This window comes from Eschrichtius robustus, chromosome X (genome assembly GCF_028021215.1).
Source record: "Eschrichtius robustus isolate mEscRob2 chromosome X, mEscRob2.pri, whole genome shotgun sequence".
Classification (NCBI taxonomy): Eukaryota; Metazoa; Chordata; class Mammalia; order Artiodactyla; family Eschrichtiidae; genus Eschrichtius; species Eschrichtius robustus.
Genome location: NC_090845.1, coordinates 72509382 through 72525674, shown reverse-complemented (window position 1 = coordinate 72525674; position 16293 = coordinate 72509382). Strand labels below are relative to the sequence as shown.

General features: G+C 38.0%; 1 pseudogene; it reads right to left on the bottom strand.

The window, feature by feature from the left end:
- Positions 1–16091, bottom strand: part of LOC137756346 (transmembrane emp24 domain-containing protein 7-like) — a 34481-nt pseudogene extending 18390 nt beyond the window's left edge.
- Between the last annotated feature and the right edge of the window lie 202 nt (positions 16092–16293).

Below are 16293 nucleotides of genomic sequence, written 5' to 3'. Positions count from 1 at the left end.
TGGGTGTTGAATTTTGTCAAAAGATTTATCTGCTTCTATTGAGATGATTATATGGTTTTTCTCCTTCAATTTGTTAATATGGTGTATCACATTGATTGATTTGCGTATATTGAAGAATCCTTGCATTCCTGGGATAAACCCCACTTGATCATAATGTGTGAACGTTTTAATGTGCTGTTGCATTCTGTTTGCTAGTATTTTGTTGAGGATTTTTGCATCTATGTTCATCAGTGATATTGGCCTGTAGTTTTCTTTCTTTGTGACATCTTTGTCTGGTTTTGGTATCAGAGTGATGATGGCCTCGTAGAATGAGTTGGGGAGTGCTCCTCCCTCTGCTATATTATGGAAGAGTTTGAGAAGGATAGGTGTTAGCTCTTCTCTAAATATTTAATAGAATTCGCCTGTGAAGCCATTTCTCCAAAGAAGATATACAGATTGTCAACAAACACATGAAAGAATGCTCAACCTCATTAATCATTAGAGAAATGCAAATCAAAACTACAATGAGATATCATCTCACACCTGTCAGAATCGCCATCAGCAAAAAATCTACAAACAATAAATGCTGGAGAGGGTGTGGAGAAAAGGGGACCCTCTTGCACTGTTGGTGGGAATGTAAATTGATACAGCCACTATGGAGAACAGTATGTAGGTTCCTTCAATAACTAAAAATAGAACTACCATACGACCCAGCAATCCCACTACTCAAAATATACCCTGAGAAAACCATAAATCAAAAAGAGTCATGCACCAAAATGTTCATTGCAGCTCTATTTACAATAGCCAGGATATGGATGCAACCTAAGTGTCCATCAACAGATGAATGGATAACGAAGATGTGGCACATATATACAATGTAATATTACTCAGCCATAAAAAGGAATGAAACTTAGTTATTTTTAGTAAGGTGGATGGACCTAGAGACTGCCATACAGAGTGAAGTAAGTCAGAAAGAGAAAAACAAATACCGTATGCTAACACATATATATGGAATCTAAAAAAAAAAAAGAAAAAAATATGGTCAGAAGAACCTAGGGGCAAGATGGGAATAAAGACACAGACCTACTAGAGAACGAACGTGAGGATACGGGGAGGGGGAAGGGTAAGCTGGGAAAAAGTGAGGAGTGGCATGGACATAAATACACTACCAAAAGTAAAATAGATAGCTAGTGGGAAGCAGGTGCATCACACAGGCAGATCAGCTCGGTGCTGTGTGACTACCTAGAGGGGTGGGATAGGGAGGGTGGGAGAGAGGGAGATGCAAGAGAGAAGAGATATGGGGACATATATATATGTATAACTGATTCACTTTGTTATAAAGCAGAAACTAACACACCATTGTAAAGCAATTATACTACAATACAGATGTTAAAAAAAAAAAGAAAGCAGAAATGGACACTATTGTAAAGCTATTATACTCTAATAAAGGTGTTAAAAAAGAAAGAAAAAAAAGACCTGGTGCAACCAAATAAAAAAACAAATTACAAAGAAAGCATTCACAGTTTGGGATGATGAAAAATTCTGGAGATGGATAGTGGTGATGGTTGCACAATAATGTGAATGTACCTAATGTCACTGAATTGTTCAATTTTGACCCAGCTCCTAGAGAAATGGAAATTTAAAAAAAATAAACAAATGGGACCTAATGAAACTTAAAAGCTTTTGCACAGCAAAGGAAACCATAAACAAGACCAAAAGACAACCCTCAGAATGGGAGAAAATATTTGCAAATGAAGCAACTGACAAAGGATTAATCTCCAAAATTTACAAGCAGCTCATGCAGCTCAATAACAAAAAAACAAACAACCCAATCCAAAAATGGGCAGAAGACCTAATCAGACATTTTTCCAAAGAAGATACACAGATTGCCAACAAACACGTGAAAGAATGCTCAACATCATTAGTCATTAGAGAAATGCAAATCAAAACTATAATGAGATATCATCTCACACCTTTCAGAATCGCCATCAGCAAAAAATCTAGAAACAATCAATGCTGGAGAGGGTGTGGAGAAAAGGGAACACTCTTGCACTGCTGGTGGGAATGTAAATTGATATAGCCCCTATGGAGAACAGTATGGAGGTTCTTTAAAAAACTAAAAATAGAACTACCATATGACCCAGCAATCCCACTACTGGGCATATACCCTGAGAAAGCCATAAATCAAAAAGAGTCATGTACCAAAATGTTCATTGCAGCTCTATGTACAATAGCCAGGACATGGAAGCAACCTAAATGTCCATCATCGGATGAATGGATAAAGAAGATGTGGCACATATATACAATGGAATATTACTCAGCCATAAAAAGAAACGAAATGGAGTTATTTGTAGTGAGGTGGATGGAGTTAGAGTCTGTCATACAGAGTGAAGTAAGTCCGAAAGGGAAAAACAAATACAGTATGCTAACGCATATATATGGAATCTAAGAGAAAAAAAAAGGTCATGAAGAACCTAAGGGTAAGACGGGAATAAAGACACAGACCTACTAGAGAATGTACTTGAGGATATGGTGAGGGGGAAGGGTAAGCTGTGACAAAGTGAGAGAGTGGCATGGACACATATACACTACCAAATGTAAAATAGATAGCTAGTGGGAAGCAGCCGCATAGCACAGGGAGATCAGCTCGGTGCTTTGTGACCACCTAGAGGGGTGGGATAGGGAGGGTGGGAAGGAGGGAGACACAAGAGGGAAGAGATATGGGAACATATGTATATGTATAACTGATTCACTTTGTATCACGGGCGCGAGCCGTGGCTATCAGCGCGGACCCCAGAGGCGGGTGCGAGGTGCAGCTAACAGCGCGGACCCCAGAGACAGGCGTGAGCCGCGGTTATCAGCGCGGACCCCAGAGACGGGCAGGAGACGCTAAGGCTGCTGCTGCCACCACCAAGAAGCCTGTGTACGAGCACAGGTCACTCTCCACACCGCCTCTCCCAGGAGCCGGTGCAGCTCGCCACTGCCAGGCTCCCGTGATCCAGGGACAACTTCCCTGGGAGAACACACGGCGCGCCTCAGGCTGCTGCAACGTCACGCCGGCCTCTGCTGCCGCAGGCTCGTCCCACATCCGTACCCCTCCCTCCCCCCGTCCTGAGTGAGCCAGAGCCCCCGAAGCAGCTGCTCCTTTAACCCCGTCCTTTCTGAGCGGGGAAGAGACGCCCTCAGGCGACCTACATGCAGAGGCAGGTCCAAATCCAAAGCTGAACCCCGGGAGCTGTACTAACAAAGAAGAGAAAGGGAAATCTCTCCCAGCAGCCTCACAAGCAGCAGATTAAAGCTCCACAAACAACTTGATGTGCCTACATCTGTTGAATACCTGAATAGACAACGAATCATCCAAATTCAGGAGGTGGACTTTGGGAGCAAGATATATTAATTTTTCCCCTTTTCCTTTTTTTGTGAGTGTATATGTGTATGCTTCTGGGTGAGATTTTGTCTGTAAGGCTTTGCTTTCACCATTAGTCCTAGGGTTAGGTCCGTCTTTTTTTTTTTTTTTTTTTTTTTACTTAAAACATTTTTTTTCCTACTAAATGTTTTCTTAATAATTTTTTCCTTATTTTCTATTTTTAGAAATTAAAAAAAAATTATAATAAGTTTTTTCATATTTTATATTTTAAAAAATTAAAAACTTTTTTCTTAAGAAATTTTTTTCTTAATATTTTTTCCTTATTTTTTATTATAAAAAATTAATAAATCTATTTTTAAAAATTAAAAAAATCTAAATACATTTATTCTTAATATTTTTTTTTCTTATTTTTCATTATAATAGCTTTATTTTATTTTATTTTATCCTCTTTCTTTCTTTCTTTCTATTTTTTTCTCCCTTTTATTCTGAGCCATGTGGGTGAAAGGCTCTTGGTGCTCCAGCCAGGCATCAGGGCTGGATCTGGGAGGTGGGAAAGCCAACTTCAGGACACTGGTCCACAAGAGAACTCCCAGCCCCATGTAATACCAAACGGTGAAAATCTCTCAGAGATCTCCATCTCAACATCAAGACCCAGCTTCACTCAACGACCAGCAAGCTACAGTGCTGGACACCCTATGCCAAACAACAAGCAAGACAGGAACACAGCCCCATGCATTAGCAGAGTGGCTGCCTAAAATCATAATAAGGCCACAGACACCCCAAATCACACCACCAGACGTGGACGTGCCCACCAGAAAGACAAGATCCAACCTCATCCACCAGAACACAGGCACTACTCCCCTCCACCAGGAAGCCTACAAAATCCACTGAACCAAACTTAGCCTCTGGGGACAGATACCAAAAAAAACAGGAACTACGAACCTGCAGCCTGTGAAAAGGAGACCCCAATCATAGTAAGATAAGCAAAATGAGAAGACAAAAAAGCACACAGCAGGTGAAGGAGCAGGGTCAAAACACACCAGACCTAACAAATGAAGAGGAAATAGGCAGTCTACCTGAAAAAGAATTCAGAATAATGATAGTAAAGATGATCCAAAATCTTGGAAATAGAATAGACAAAATGCAAGAAACATTTAACAAGGATGTAGAAGAACTAAAGAGGAACCAAGCAACGATGAGAAACACAATAAATGAAATTAAAAATACTCTAGATGGGATCAATAACAGAATAACTGAGGCAGAAGAACAGATAAGAGACCTGGAAGGTAAAATAGTGGAAATAACTACTGTAGAGCAGAATAAAGAAAAAAGAATGAAGAGAACTGAGGACAGTCTCAGAGACCTCTGGGACAACATTAAATGCACCAACATTCGAATTATAGGGGTCCCAGAAGAAGAAGAGAAAAAGAAAGGGACTGAGAAAATATTTGAAGAGATTATAGTTGAAAACTTTCTTAATAAGGGAAAGGAAATAGTTAATCAAGTCCTGGAAGCACATAGAGTCCCATACAGGATAAACCCAAGGAGAAACACTCCAAGACACATATTAATCAAACTGTCAAAAATTAAATATAAGGAAAATATATTAAAGGCAGCAAGGGAAAAACAACAAATAACACACAAGGGAATCCCCATAAGGTTAACAGCTTATCTTTCAGCAGAAACTGTGCAAGCCAGAAGGGAGTGGCAGGATATACTTAAAGTCATGAAGGAGAAAAACCTACAACCAAGGTTACTCAAAGCAGCAAGGATCTCATTCAGATTTGATGGAGAAATTAAAAGCTTTACAGACAAGAAAAAGCTGAGAGAGTTCAGCACCACCAAACCAGCATTACAACAAATGCTAAAGGAACTTCTCTAGGCAAGAAATGCAGAGAAGGAAAACACCTACAATAACAAACAAAAAATATTTAAGAAAATGGGAACAGGAACATATATATCGATAATTACCTTAAATGTAAATGGATTAATGCTCCCACCAAAAGACACAGGCTGGTTGAATGGATACAAAAACAAGACCCATATATATGCTGTCTACAAGAGATCCACTTCAGACCTAGAGACACATACAGACTGAAAGTGAGGGGATGGAAAAAGATATTCCATGCAAATGGAAATCAAAAGAAAACTGGAGTAGCAATTCTCATATCAGAAAAAATAGACTTTAAAAGAAAGACTATTACAAGAGACAAAGAAGGACACTATATAATGATCAAGGGATCAATCCAAGAGGAAGGTATAACAATTGTAAATATTTATGCACCCAACATAGGAGCACCTCAATACATAAGGCAAATACTAACAGCCATAAAAGGGGAAATTGAAAGTAACACAATCATAGTAGGGGACATTAACACCCCACGTTCACCAATGGACAGATCATCCAAAATGAAAATAAATAAGGAAACACAAGCTTTAAATGATACATTAAACAAGATGGACTTAATTGATATTTATAGGATATTCCAACCAAAAAAAACAGAATACACATTTTTCTCAATTGCTCATGGAACATTCTCCAGGATAGATCATATCTTGGGTCGCAAATCAAGCCTTGGTATATTTAAGAAAATTGAAATCGTATCAAGTATCTTTTCCGACCACAATGCTATGAGACTAGATATCAATTACAGGAAAAGATCTGTAAAAACTACAAACACATGGAGGCTACACAATACACTACTTAACAACGAAGTGATCACTGAAGAAATCAAAGGGGAAATCAAAAAATACCTAGAAACAAATGACAATGGAGACACGACGACCCAAAACCTATGGGATGCAGCAAAAGCAGTGGTAAGAGGGAAGTTTATAGCAATACAAGCCTACATCAAGAAACAGGAAACATCTCGAATAAAAAACCTAACCTTGCACCTAAAGCAATTAGAGAAAGAAGAGCAAAACACCCCAAAGCTAGCAGAAGGAAAGAAATCATAAAGACCAGATCAGAAATAAATGAAAAAGAAATGAAGGAAACGATAGCAAAAATCAATGAAACTAAAAGCTGGTTCTTCGAGAAGATAAACAAAATTGATAAACCATTAGCCAGACTCATCAAGAGAAAAAGGGAGAAGACTCAAATCAATAGAATTAGAAATGAAAAAGGAGAAGTAACCACTGACACTGCAGAAATACAAATGATCATGAGAGATTACTACAAGCAACTCTATGCCAATAAAATGGACAACTTGGAAGAAATGGACAGATTCTTAGAAATGCACAACCTACCGAGACTGCACCAGGAAGAAATAAAAAACATGAACAGACCAATCACAAGCACTGAAATTGAAACTGTGATTAAAAATGTTCCAACAAACAAAAGCCCAGGACCAGATGGCTTCACAGGCGAATTCTATCAAACATTTAGAGAAGAGATAACACCTATCCTTCTCAAACTCTTCCAAAATATTGCAGAGGGAGGAACACTCCCCAACTCATTCTACGAGGCCACCATCACCCTGATACCAAAACCAGACAAAGATGTCACAAAGAAAGAAAACTACAGGCCAATAACACTGATGAACATAGATGCAAAAATCCTCAACAAAATACTAGCAAACAGAATCCAACAGCACATTAAAAGGATCATACACCATGATCAAGTGGGGTTTATTCCAGGAATGCAAGGATTCTTCAATATACGCAAATCAATCAACGTGATATATCATGTTAACAAATTGAAGGAGAAAAACCATATGATGATCTCAATGGATGCAGAGAAAGCTTTCGACAAAATTCAACACCCATTTATGATAAAAGCCCAGCAGAAAGTAGGCATATGGGAACTTTCCTCAACATAATAAAGGCCATATATGACAAACCCACAGCCAACATTGTCCTCAATGTTGAAAAACTGAAACCATTTCCATTAAGATCAGGAACGAGACAAGGTTGCCCACTCTCACCACTATTATCCAACATAGTTTTGGAAGTGTTAGCCACAGCAATCAGAGAAGAAAAAGAAATAAAAGGAATCCAAATCGGAAAAGAAGAAGTAAAGCTGTCACTGTTTGCAGATGACATGATACTATACATAGAGAATCCTAAAACTGCAGCCAGAAAACTACTAGAGCTAATCAATGAATTTGATAAAGTAGCAGGATACAAAATTAATGCACAGAAATCTCTTGCATTCCTATATATTAATGATGAAAAATCTGAAAGTGAAATTAAGAAAACACTCCCGTTTACCATTGCAACAAAAAGAATAAAATATCTAGGAATAAACCTACCTAAAGAGACAAAATACCTGTATGCAGAAAATTATAGGACACTGATGAAAGAAATTAAAGATGATACAAATACATGGAGTGATATACCATGTTCTTGGATTGGAAGAATCAACATTGTGAAAATGACTCTACTACCCAAAGCAATCTACAGATTCAATGCAATCCCTATGAAACTACCACTGGCATTTTTCACAGAACTAGAACAAAAAATTTCACAATTTGTATGGAGACACAAAAGACCCCGAATAGCCAAAGCAATCTTGAGAACGAAAAATGGAGCTGGAGGAATCAGGCTCCCTGACTTCAGATTATGTTACAAAGCTACAGTAATCAAGACAGTTTGGTACTGGCACAAAAACAGAAATATAGATCAATGGAACAGGATAGAAAGCCCAGAGATAAACCCACACACATATGGTCACCTTATCTTTGATAAAGGAGGCAACCATATACAGTGCAGAAAAGACAGCCTCTTCAATAAGTGGTGCTGGGAAAATTGGACAGGTACATGTAAAAGTATGGAATTAGAACACTCCCTGACACCATACACAAAAATAAACTCAAAAGGGATTAAAGACCTAAGTGTAAGGCCAGACACTATCAACTCTTAGAGGAAAACATAGGCAGAACACTCTATGACATACATCGCAGCAAGATCCTTTTTGACCCAGCTCCTAGAGAAATGGAAATAAAAACACAAATAAACAAATGGGACCTAATGAAACTTAAAAGCTTTTGCTCAACAAAGGAAACCATAAACAAGACGAAAAGACAACCCTCAGAATGGGAGAAAATATTTGCAAATGAAGCAAGTGACAAAGGATTAATCTCCAAAATTTACAAGCAGCTCATGCAGCTCAATAACAAAAAAAACAAACAACCCAATCCAAAAATGGGCAGAAGACCTAAACAGACATTTCTCCAAAGAAGATATACAAATGGCCAACAGACACATGAAAGAATGCTCAACATCCTTAATCATTAGAGAAATGCAAATCAAAACTACAATGAGGTATCATCTCACACCATTCAGAATGGCCATCATCAAAAAATCTAGAAACAATAAATGCTGGAGAGGGTGTGGAGAAAAGGGAACACTCTTGCACTGTTGGTGGGAATGTAAATTGATACAGCCACTATGGAGAACAGTATGGAGGTTCCTTAAATAAATAAAAATAGAACTACCATATGACCCAGCAATCCCACTACTGGGCATATACCCTGAGAAAACCATAATTCAGAAAGAGTCATGTACCAAAATGTTCATTGCAGCTTTATTTACAATAGCCATGACATGGAAGCAACATAAATGTCCATCATCAGATGAATGGATAAAGAAGATGTGGTACATATATACAGTGGAATATTACTCAGCCATAAAAAGAAAAGAAATGGAAGTATTTGTAATGAGGTGGATGGAGTTAGAGTCTGTCATACAGAGTGAAGTAAGTCAGAAAGAGAAAAACAAATACAGTATGCTAACACATGTATATGGAATCTAAGGAAAAAAAAAAAAAAAGGTCATGAAGAACCTAGTGGCAAGATGGGAATAAAGACACTGACCTAATAAAGAATGGACTTGAGGATATGGGGATGGTGAGGGGTGAGATGTGACAGGGTGAGAGAGTGTCATGGACATATATACACTACCATATGTAAAATAGGTAGCTAGTGTGAAGCAGCCGCATAGCACAGGGAGATCAGCTTGGTGCTTTATGACCACCTAGAGGAGTGGGATAGGGAGGGTGGGTGGGAGGTAGATGCAAGAGGGAAGAGATATGGGAACATATGTATATGTATAACTGATTCACTTTGTTATAAAGCAGAAACTAACACACCATTGTAAAGCAATTATACTTCAGTAAAGATGTTAAAAAAAAAAAAGAAAATCACAGATGAGTATCATTGATTAATATAGATGCACAAATCCTCAACAAAATACTAGCAGACAGAATCCAACAGCACATTAAAAGGATCATACACCATGATTAAGTGGGATATTTCTGAAGGATGCAAGGATTCTTCAATATACGCAAATCAATCAATGTGATACACCATATTAACAAATTGAAGGATAAATTCCATATGATCATCTCAATAGATGCAGAAAAAGCTTTTGATAAGGTTGAACACCCATTTATTATAAAAAACTCTCAGAAAGTGGGCTTAGAAGAAACCTACTTCAACATAATAAACTCATATATGACAAACCAACAGCAAACATCATTCTCAATGGTGAAAAACTGAAAGCATTTCCTCTAAGATCAGGAAAAAGACAAGGATGTCCCCTCTCCCCACTATTAATCAACATAGTATTGGAAGTCCTAGCCACAGCAATCAGGGAAGAAAAAGAAATAAAAGGAATACAAATTGGAAAAAAAGAAGTAAAACTCTCACTGTTCACAGGTGACATGATACTATACATAGAAAATCCTAAAGATGTCACCAGAAACCTACTGGAGCTAATCAATGAATTTGGTAAAGTTGCAGGATACAAAATTTATGCACAGAAATCCTTTGCATTCTTATACACTAACAATGAAAAATCAGAAACCAAAATTAAAGAAAGAATCGCATACAACAGTGCAACAAAAAGCATAAAATACCTAGGAATAAACCTACCTAAGGAGGTAAAAGACCTGTACTCAGAAAACTATGAGACACTGATGAAAGAAATCAAAGATGATACAAAGAGATGGAGAGATATATCATGTTCTTGGATGGGAAGAATCAGTATTGTGAAAATGACTATACTACCCAAAGAAATCTACAGATTCAATTCAGTCCTTATCAAATTACCAATGGCAATTTTTTACAGAACTAGAACAAAAAAATCTTAAAATTTGTATTGAGACACAAAAGACCCCAAATAGCAAAAGCAATCTTAAGAAAAAAAAACGGAGCTGGAAGAATCATACTCCCTGACTTCAGACTATACTACAAAGCTACAGTAATGAAGACAATATGGTATTGGACCCAAAACAGAAATATAGATCGATGGAACAGGATAGAAAGCCCAGAGATAAACCCACGCACATATTGTCACCTAACCTATGACAAAGAGGCAAGGATACTCAATGGAGAAAAGACAGTCTCTTCAATAAGTGGTGCTGCAAATATTGGACAGCTACATGTAAAAGAATAAAATTAGAACACTCCCTAACACCATACACAAAAATAAACTCAAAATGGATTAAAGATCTAAATGTAAGACCAGACACTCTAAACCTCTTAGAGGAAAACATAGGAAGAACACACTATGACTTAAATCACAGCAAGATCTTTTTTGACCCACCTCCTAGAGAAACGGAAATAAAAACAAAAATAAACAAATGGGACCTAATGAAACTTAAAAGTTTTTGCACAGCAAAGGAAACCATAAACAAGATGAAAAGACAGCCCTCAGAATGGGAGAAAATATTTGCAATGAAGCAACTGACAAAGGATTAATTTCCAAAATATATAAACAGCTCATGCAGCTCAATATCAAAAAAACCAAACAACCCAATCCATAAATGGGCAGAACACCTAAATAGACATTTCTCCAAAGAAGACATACAAGTGGCCAAGAGTCGCATGAAAAGCTGCTCAATATCACTAACTATTAGAGAAATGCAAATCAAAATGACAATGAGGTGCCACCTCACACTGGACATCATCAGAAAATCTACAACCAATAAATGCTGGAGAGGTTGTGGAGTAAAGGGAACCCTCCTGCGTTGTTGGTGGGAATGTAAATTGATCCAGCCACTATGGAGAATGGTATGGAGGTTCCTTAAAAAACTAAAAATAGAACTACCATATGACCCAGCAATCCCACTGGGCATATACCCAGAGAAAACCATAATTCAAAAAGACACATGCACCCTGATGTTCACTGCAGCACTACTTACAATAGCCAGGTCATGGAAGGAACCTAAATGTCCATTGACAGATGAATGGATACAGAAGATGTGGTACATATATACAATGGAATATTACTCAGCCATAAAAAGGAATGAAATTGGGTCATTTGTAGAGGTGTGGATGGACCTAGAGACTGTCATACAGAGTGAAGTAAGTCAGAAAGAGAAAAACAAATATGGTATATTAATACATATATGTGGAATGTAGAAAAATGGTATAGATGAACCAGTTTTCAAGGCAGAATTACAGACACAAATTTAGAGAACAAACGTATGGACACCAAGGGGAGAAAGCGGGTGGGGGTGGATGGGCTGAATTGGGAGATAGAGATTGACATATATACACTAACACATATAAAATAGATAACTAGTAAGAACCTGCTATATAGCACAGGGAACTACACTTCGCTGTGCAGTAGAAACTAACACAACATTGTAAAACATCTATTTCCCAATAATAAAAAAATAAAGTATAATTCTCAGATCTGCCTAAATAAAAATAAACCACAGATATTAATTTATAGGAAGCCTACTCAATTAATTAATTCAACACACATTTAAGAAGCTTATACTTTATCAAGCACTGTTCTAGATGTTGGTCCCGCATGGAACAACAGAAGATGTTTAAGTGGAGTAGGGGAATGAAGATCAAAGTTTTCAGAGGATATGATGTTTAAAATGATATTGTAATAGATGAACTAACCAAGGGGAGTATTTGTGTGTGTATATGTACGTGTGTGTGTGTACGTGTGTGTGTATGTGCGTGTGTGTGTGTATGCATTCTTATTAAATAAGGGAAAGGATAAGACATTCCAGGTAAGTGGACCTTAACTTAAAATATTGATATTAATAGAAATACTTTTAATTCCATTTTCCAGATGCAGAAACCAAGGCTGAAGTGATTATTGGACTTTCTCAAGGCCACATAGCCACTACATTTTGGCGCCCAAAATCAAACCAAACAGGTCTATATAACTCCAAATTTGATCTTTCTATATTATACATTGTCCTTCCTCCAGCCAAGTCTTGTTATTCAAGGGATCCTAAGCTAAAAAATATATTTCTGGGAAATTTTCGGTGGCATTTTCATGTTGGATTAAATCCTATCTTGTTAAGAACACACACACATACATACATACACACAGAGCCACTTAATTCATGTTTATTAAATTAACGAATGAACAAATGAATAAATAAAATATTTGAGTTAGCAAACATTTATTAAAGTCTGCTGTCTGCAAATCAATGTGCTTCTGATACATGCTGTGGGGGAAGCAGACACTGTTCTTACTATTAATGGGTTTACTATCTAATTAAGGAAATTACATATTTTCAAAATAACTGAAATATAAGGTAGAATATGATAAACTACACAAGAAAAGTCCAAAACACTCAGACGATTAAAATATAAATAATAAATAAAGGTACAGGGTAAAATTTTTCTAGAAAGTGTGCAATTTAATCTGGACTGAGAAGGTTATATAGACCTTCTCTAGTCAGATATTGAGAAATGGACAATACAGAGAGAGGGAACAGTCTGGTGGCAGTTACAAAAGTGAGAAAAAAAGAAAGTAGCATAGAATAATAACTAAGCCCTCAAAGACTCTGAAGTTCGACGGGACATGTGTTAAATTTCTAGTTCTGCCATTTACTAACTACATGACCAGTGGATAATTAACCTTTCGACAGTTTCCTTTTTTTATCATTAGCGATATAAGAATGAATTTGATAATACCTGAAAGGCACTTAACATGGTGTCTGGCACCTGGCAGTTGGTAAAAAATTAGCTAGTTTATTATAAAACATAAAGTATATAGAACATAAAGTATTTTATTTGGGATAGAAATAGTATTAAAGGGATGGGGATGAGAATAGTACATATATTTAATTTGGTCTTATAAGTTATTTGTAGTTTGTCACCTACCCTAATATTAATTACATTCTGAGTACACCCTGAAATTGAAGGCCTGGGCTACGAGATAAACTGTTTTACACAGGATAGTTAGTTATGAGGTGTCAGACAGAAGGAAAGATCCCTAAGGTCTGTCTTAATCATTGAAGAGAAACAATAATTGCTTACTGCTTTGAAACCAAAGTGTCTTGTGTATTAGAAGTGGAGACAAAAACTTTATTTTATATTTCAGTCAGGAAGGTTCATGAAATCCTTTGGCCCACAAAACCTCCCAAGCAACATGCAAGCACCAGCTCTTCCGAAGTGTCAGAAAGTGATGTGTCATAAATAGCTTGAGGATACATTTTGCATTTTTATCAAACTGACTAGATTCTAACCAGGCTACTCTTCTGGACATGGGCCAACATTCATTGACAACTGGTTCCAGCCGTTGGCAGCAGTAAGTTATTCATCTCTTTAATTCTCTCACTTCTTGTTTCAAACTATCTCTCCCTTTCCTGGATGACATCAGCACCACTCTTCTTAGTCTAACTTCCCTCCTTTAAGCAATATCATGTTGTGGTATTACCACATGCAGAGACATTTATAATTGAAAAAAAATAAAGAAAAGAAGAAAGAAAAAGACAAACGATTTTTGCAATGAACAAACTCTTTAAAATCCAAAGGAAGAATCTTATATAGTAGATATTCAGGGGCCTTTGCAGTGTCTTGTCAATCACACCATTTAGATGTAGTTCTCTACACCTTGCTAGATTATATAAAGTAACAGCATTGTTTGTAGGGGCAAACTTGTTCATAAAATGGTAGGTGTGCTGCATAGACTTTATTTGCTTTCTACTCCCCCAATATCTACGTTCTACCCTCCTCTACACTGCTCTATGCCACAGGAGAGTGATCTGTATGGACTGTATAACCAAGAGTCCCTTGACTTCTGATTTCAGTTGGATTAAGCAATAAGAGGCAAGGGATTGGGGTACAGGAAGAGAGAGAGATGTCATGGCATATCTTTACCTCTCTGCAACAACTGTCTGACCAGAGTTCCTGTTGGTCAGCTCCTTTCTTATAGCTTTAGGTCTTGCTATATTCTAGTAACACAGTTCTTTCTGAGGCCCCTTCAGGCCTGCAAGTACTAAAGGCTTATTACTGCTGCTAGACACTATATATCTCATCATTCCTTATTGGTTCTTTATTCCTGTTCACAACTCTGCAAAAAGTACCTTCATTAAATCTCTTAAACCATTTTGTGTATGCTATTTGTTTCCTACTGAGATACTGAATGATACAGTAAAAATCATCTTGGCTTCTCTATCTTCTAGGAATATGGGCTTGGATAACAAGAAAAAAATAACAAAATTAAAAAAGCCTATACATGTTTTATAAATTTTTCTAAATATCATAAGTCTCAATCGGCCTGTTTAAGGCAAAATAAGATCACACATGTGAAAGTGCTCTATAACCTACAAAGTATTGTGCAAGTCTAAAAGGATAATGATGATGATGATGCCCCCTCAGATTTAATTGTATTTTAAAATTTAAAACCATGTTTAGATTTAGTCCCAAGATGGAGGAGTAGAAAGACCCTGAGCCCCCCTCTTTTCATGAACACACCTAAATCACAACTATTTACAAAAGAGCTATTGATAAAAATATTGGAACTTACCAGAAAATATCTTCTATGATTAAAAATATAAAGAAGGAACCTCAACTGAGATAGGTAGGAGGGTTGGAGTTGCAGTATAGTCAAGACCCATACCTCCAGGTGTGCAAACCCCAAATAGGAGAATAATTATATTGCAGAAGTTCTCCCCAAACAGTAAGCAGTCTGAGCCACACATAAGCCTCCCCAGTCCACGGTTTCTATGCCAGGAAGATGAACCCCCAGAATGTTTGGTATTGAAGGCCATCAGGGCTTACTTTTGGGAGACCCAGAGAGCTGTGGGAAATAGACTCTGCTCTTAAAGGGCACACACAAACTATCACATGTTCTGGGACACAAGGCAAAAGCAGTAATTTGAAAGGAACCTGAGTCAGACCTACCTGCTGATCTTGGAGAGTCTCCTGGAGAGGCAGGAGGCAACTGAATGTCATCCTGGGGACAGAGACACTGGTGACAGCCATAATGGGAGCTCTTTCTACCATGTGGACATTGTTGCTGGCAAACACCATTTTAAAATTCTTCCTCTAGCTTATTAACCTCAGGACCAGCCCTGCCCCTGCCCACCATCCTGTAGGCATTAGTGCTAGGATGCCTACACACAGCTCCACCCAGCAGCAGACAGGCTGCCTTAACACCTCCTGAACCCAGAGCCACTCCTGGACATGGCCTGCCCACCAAAGGGCCCAAGACCCAGCTCTAAACTCTAATGCACAGGCACTATAACTGTTACACCCAGGGCTCTACAGCCAGAGACACTGGGATCCAACTCTACCCACCAATGGGTAGTCAAAAGCCCCAAAATTCTCTGGGCTCCATTCTCACAGACCAGAGAGTCTCCTTTAGCCTGGATCAGCCCCAGGATCTTCTCGACCATGACTCTGTCCATGAGTGAGCCAGAACTAAACCTGGCATAAGCTGGGATACCTCTGCCAGCTGACTTGTAACCCGCTTCCACCAACCAGTGGCTGGCAACCTCCACAGAAAGCAGGGCTTGACAATCAACCAGACCCAGGGCCATCCATGACTATGAGACAACCCACAGGAGTCAGACCACCAAAACAGAAGGACCCACAAACCCACATAGGGAGCACACCTATAGCATATAGCTCTGATGATGAGAGGGGCCTGTGCTGCTGGGACACATATGATGTCACCAACAAAGGCCACTTCTCCAAGGTTGGGAAATGTATCTACCAGATACATAGAAATAAAAGCATCAA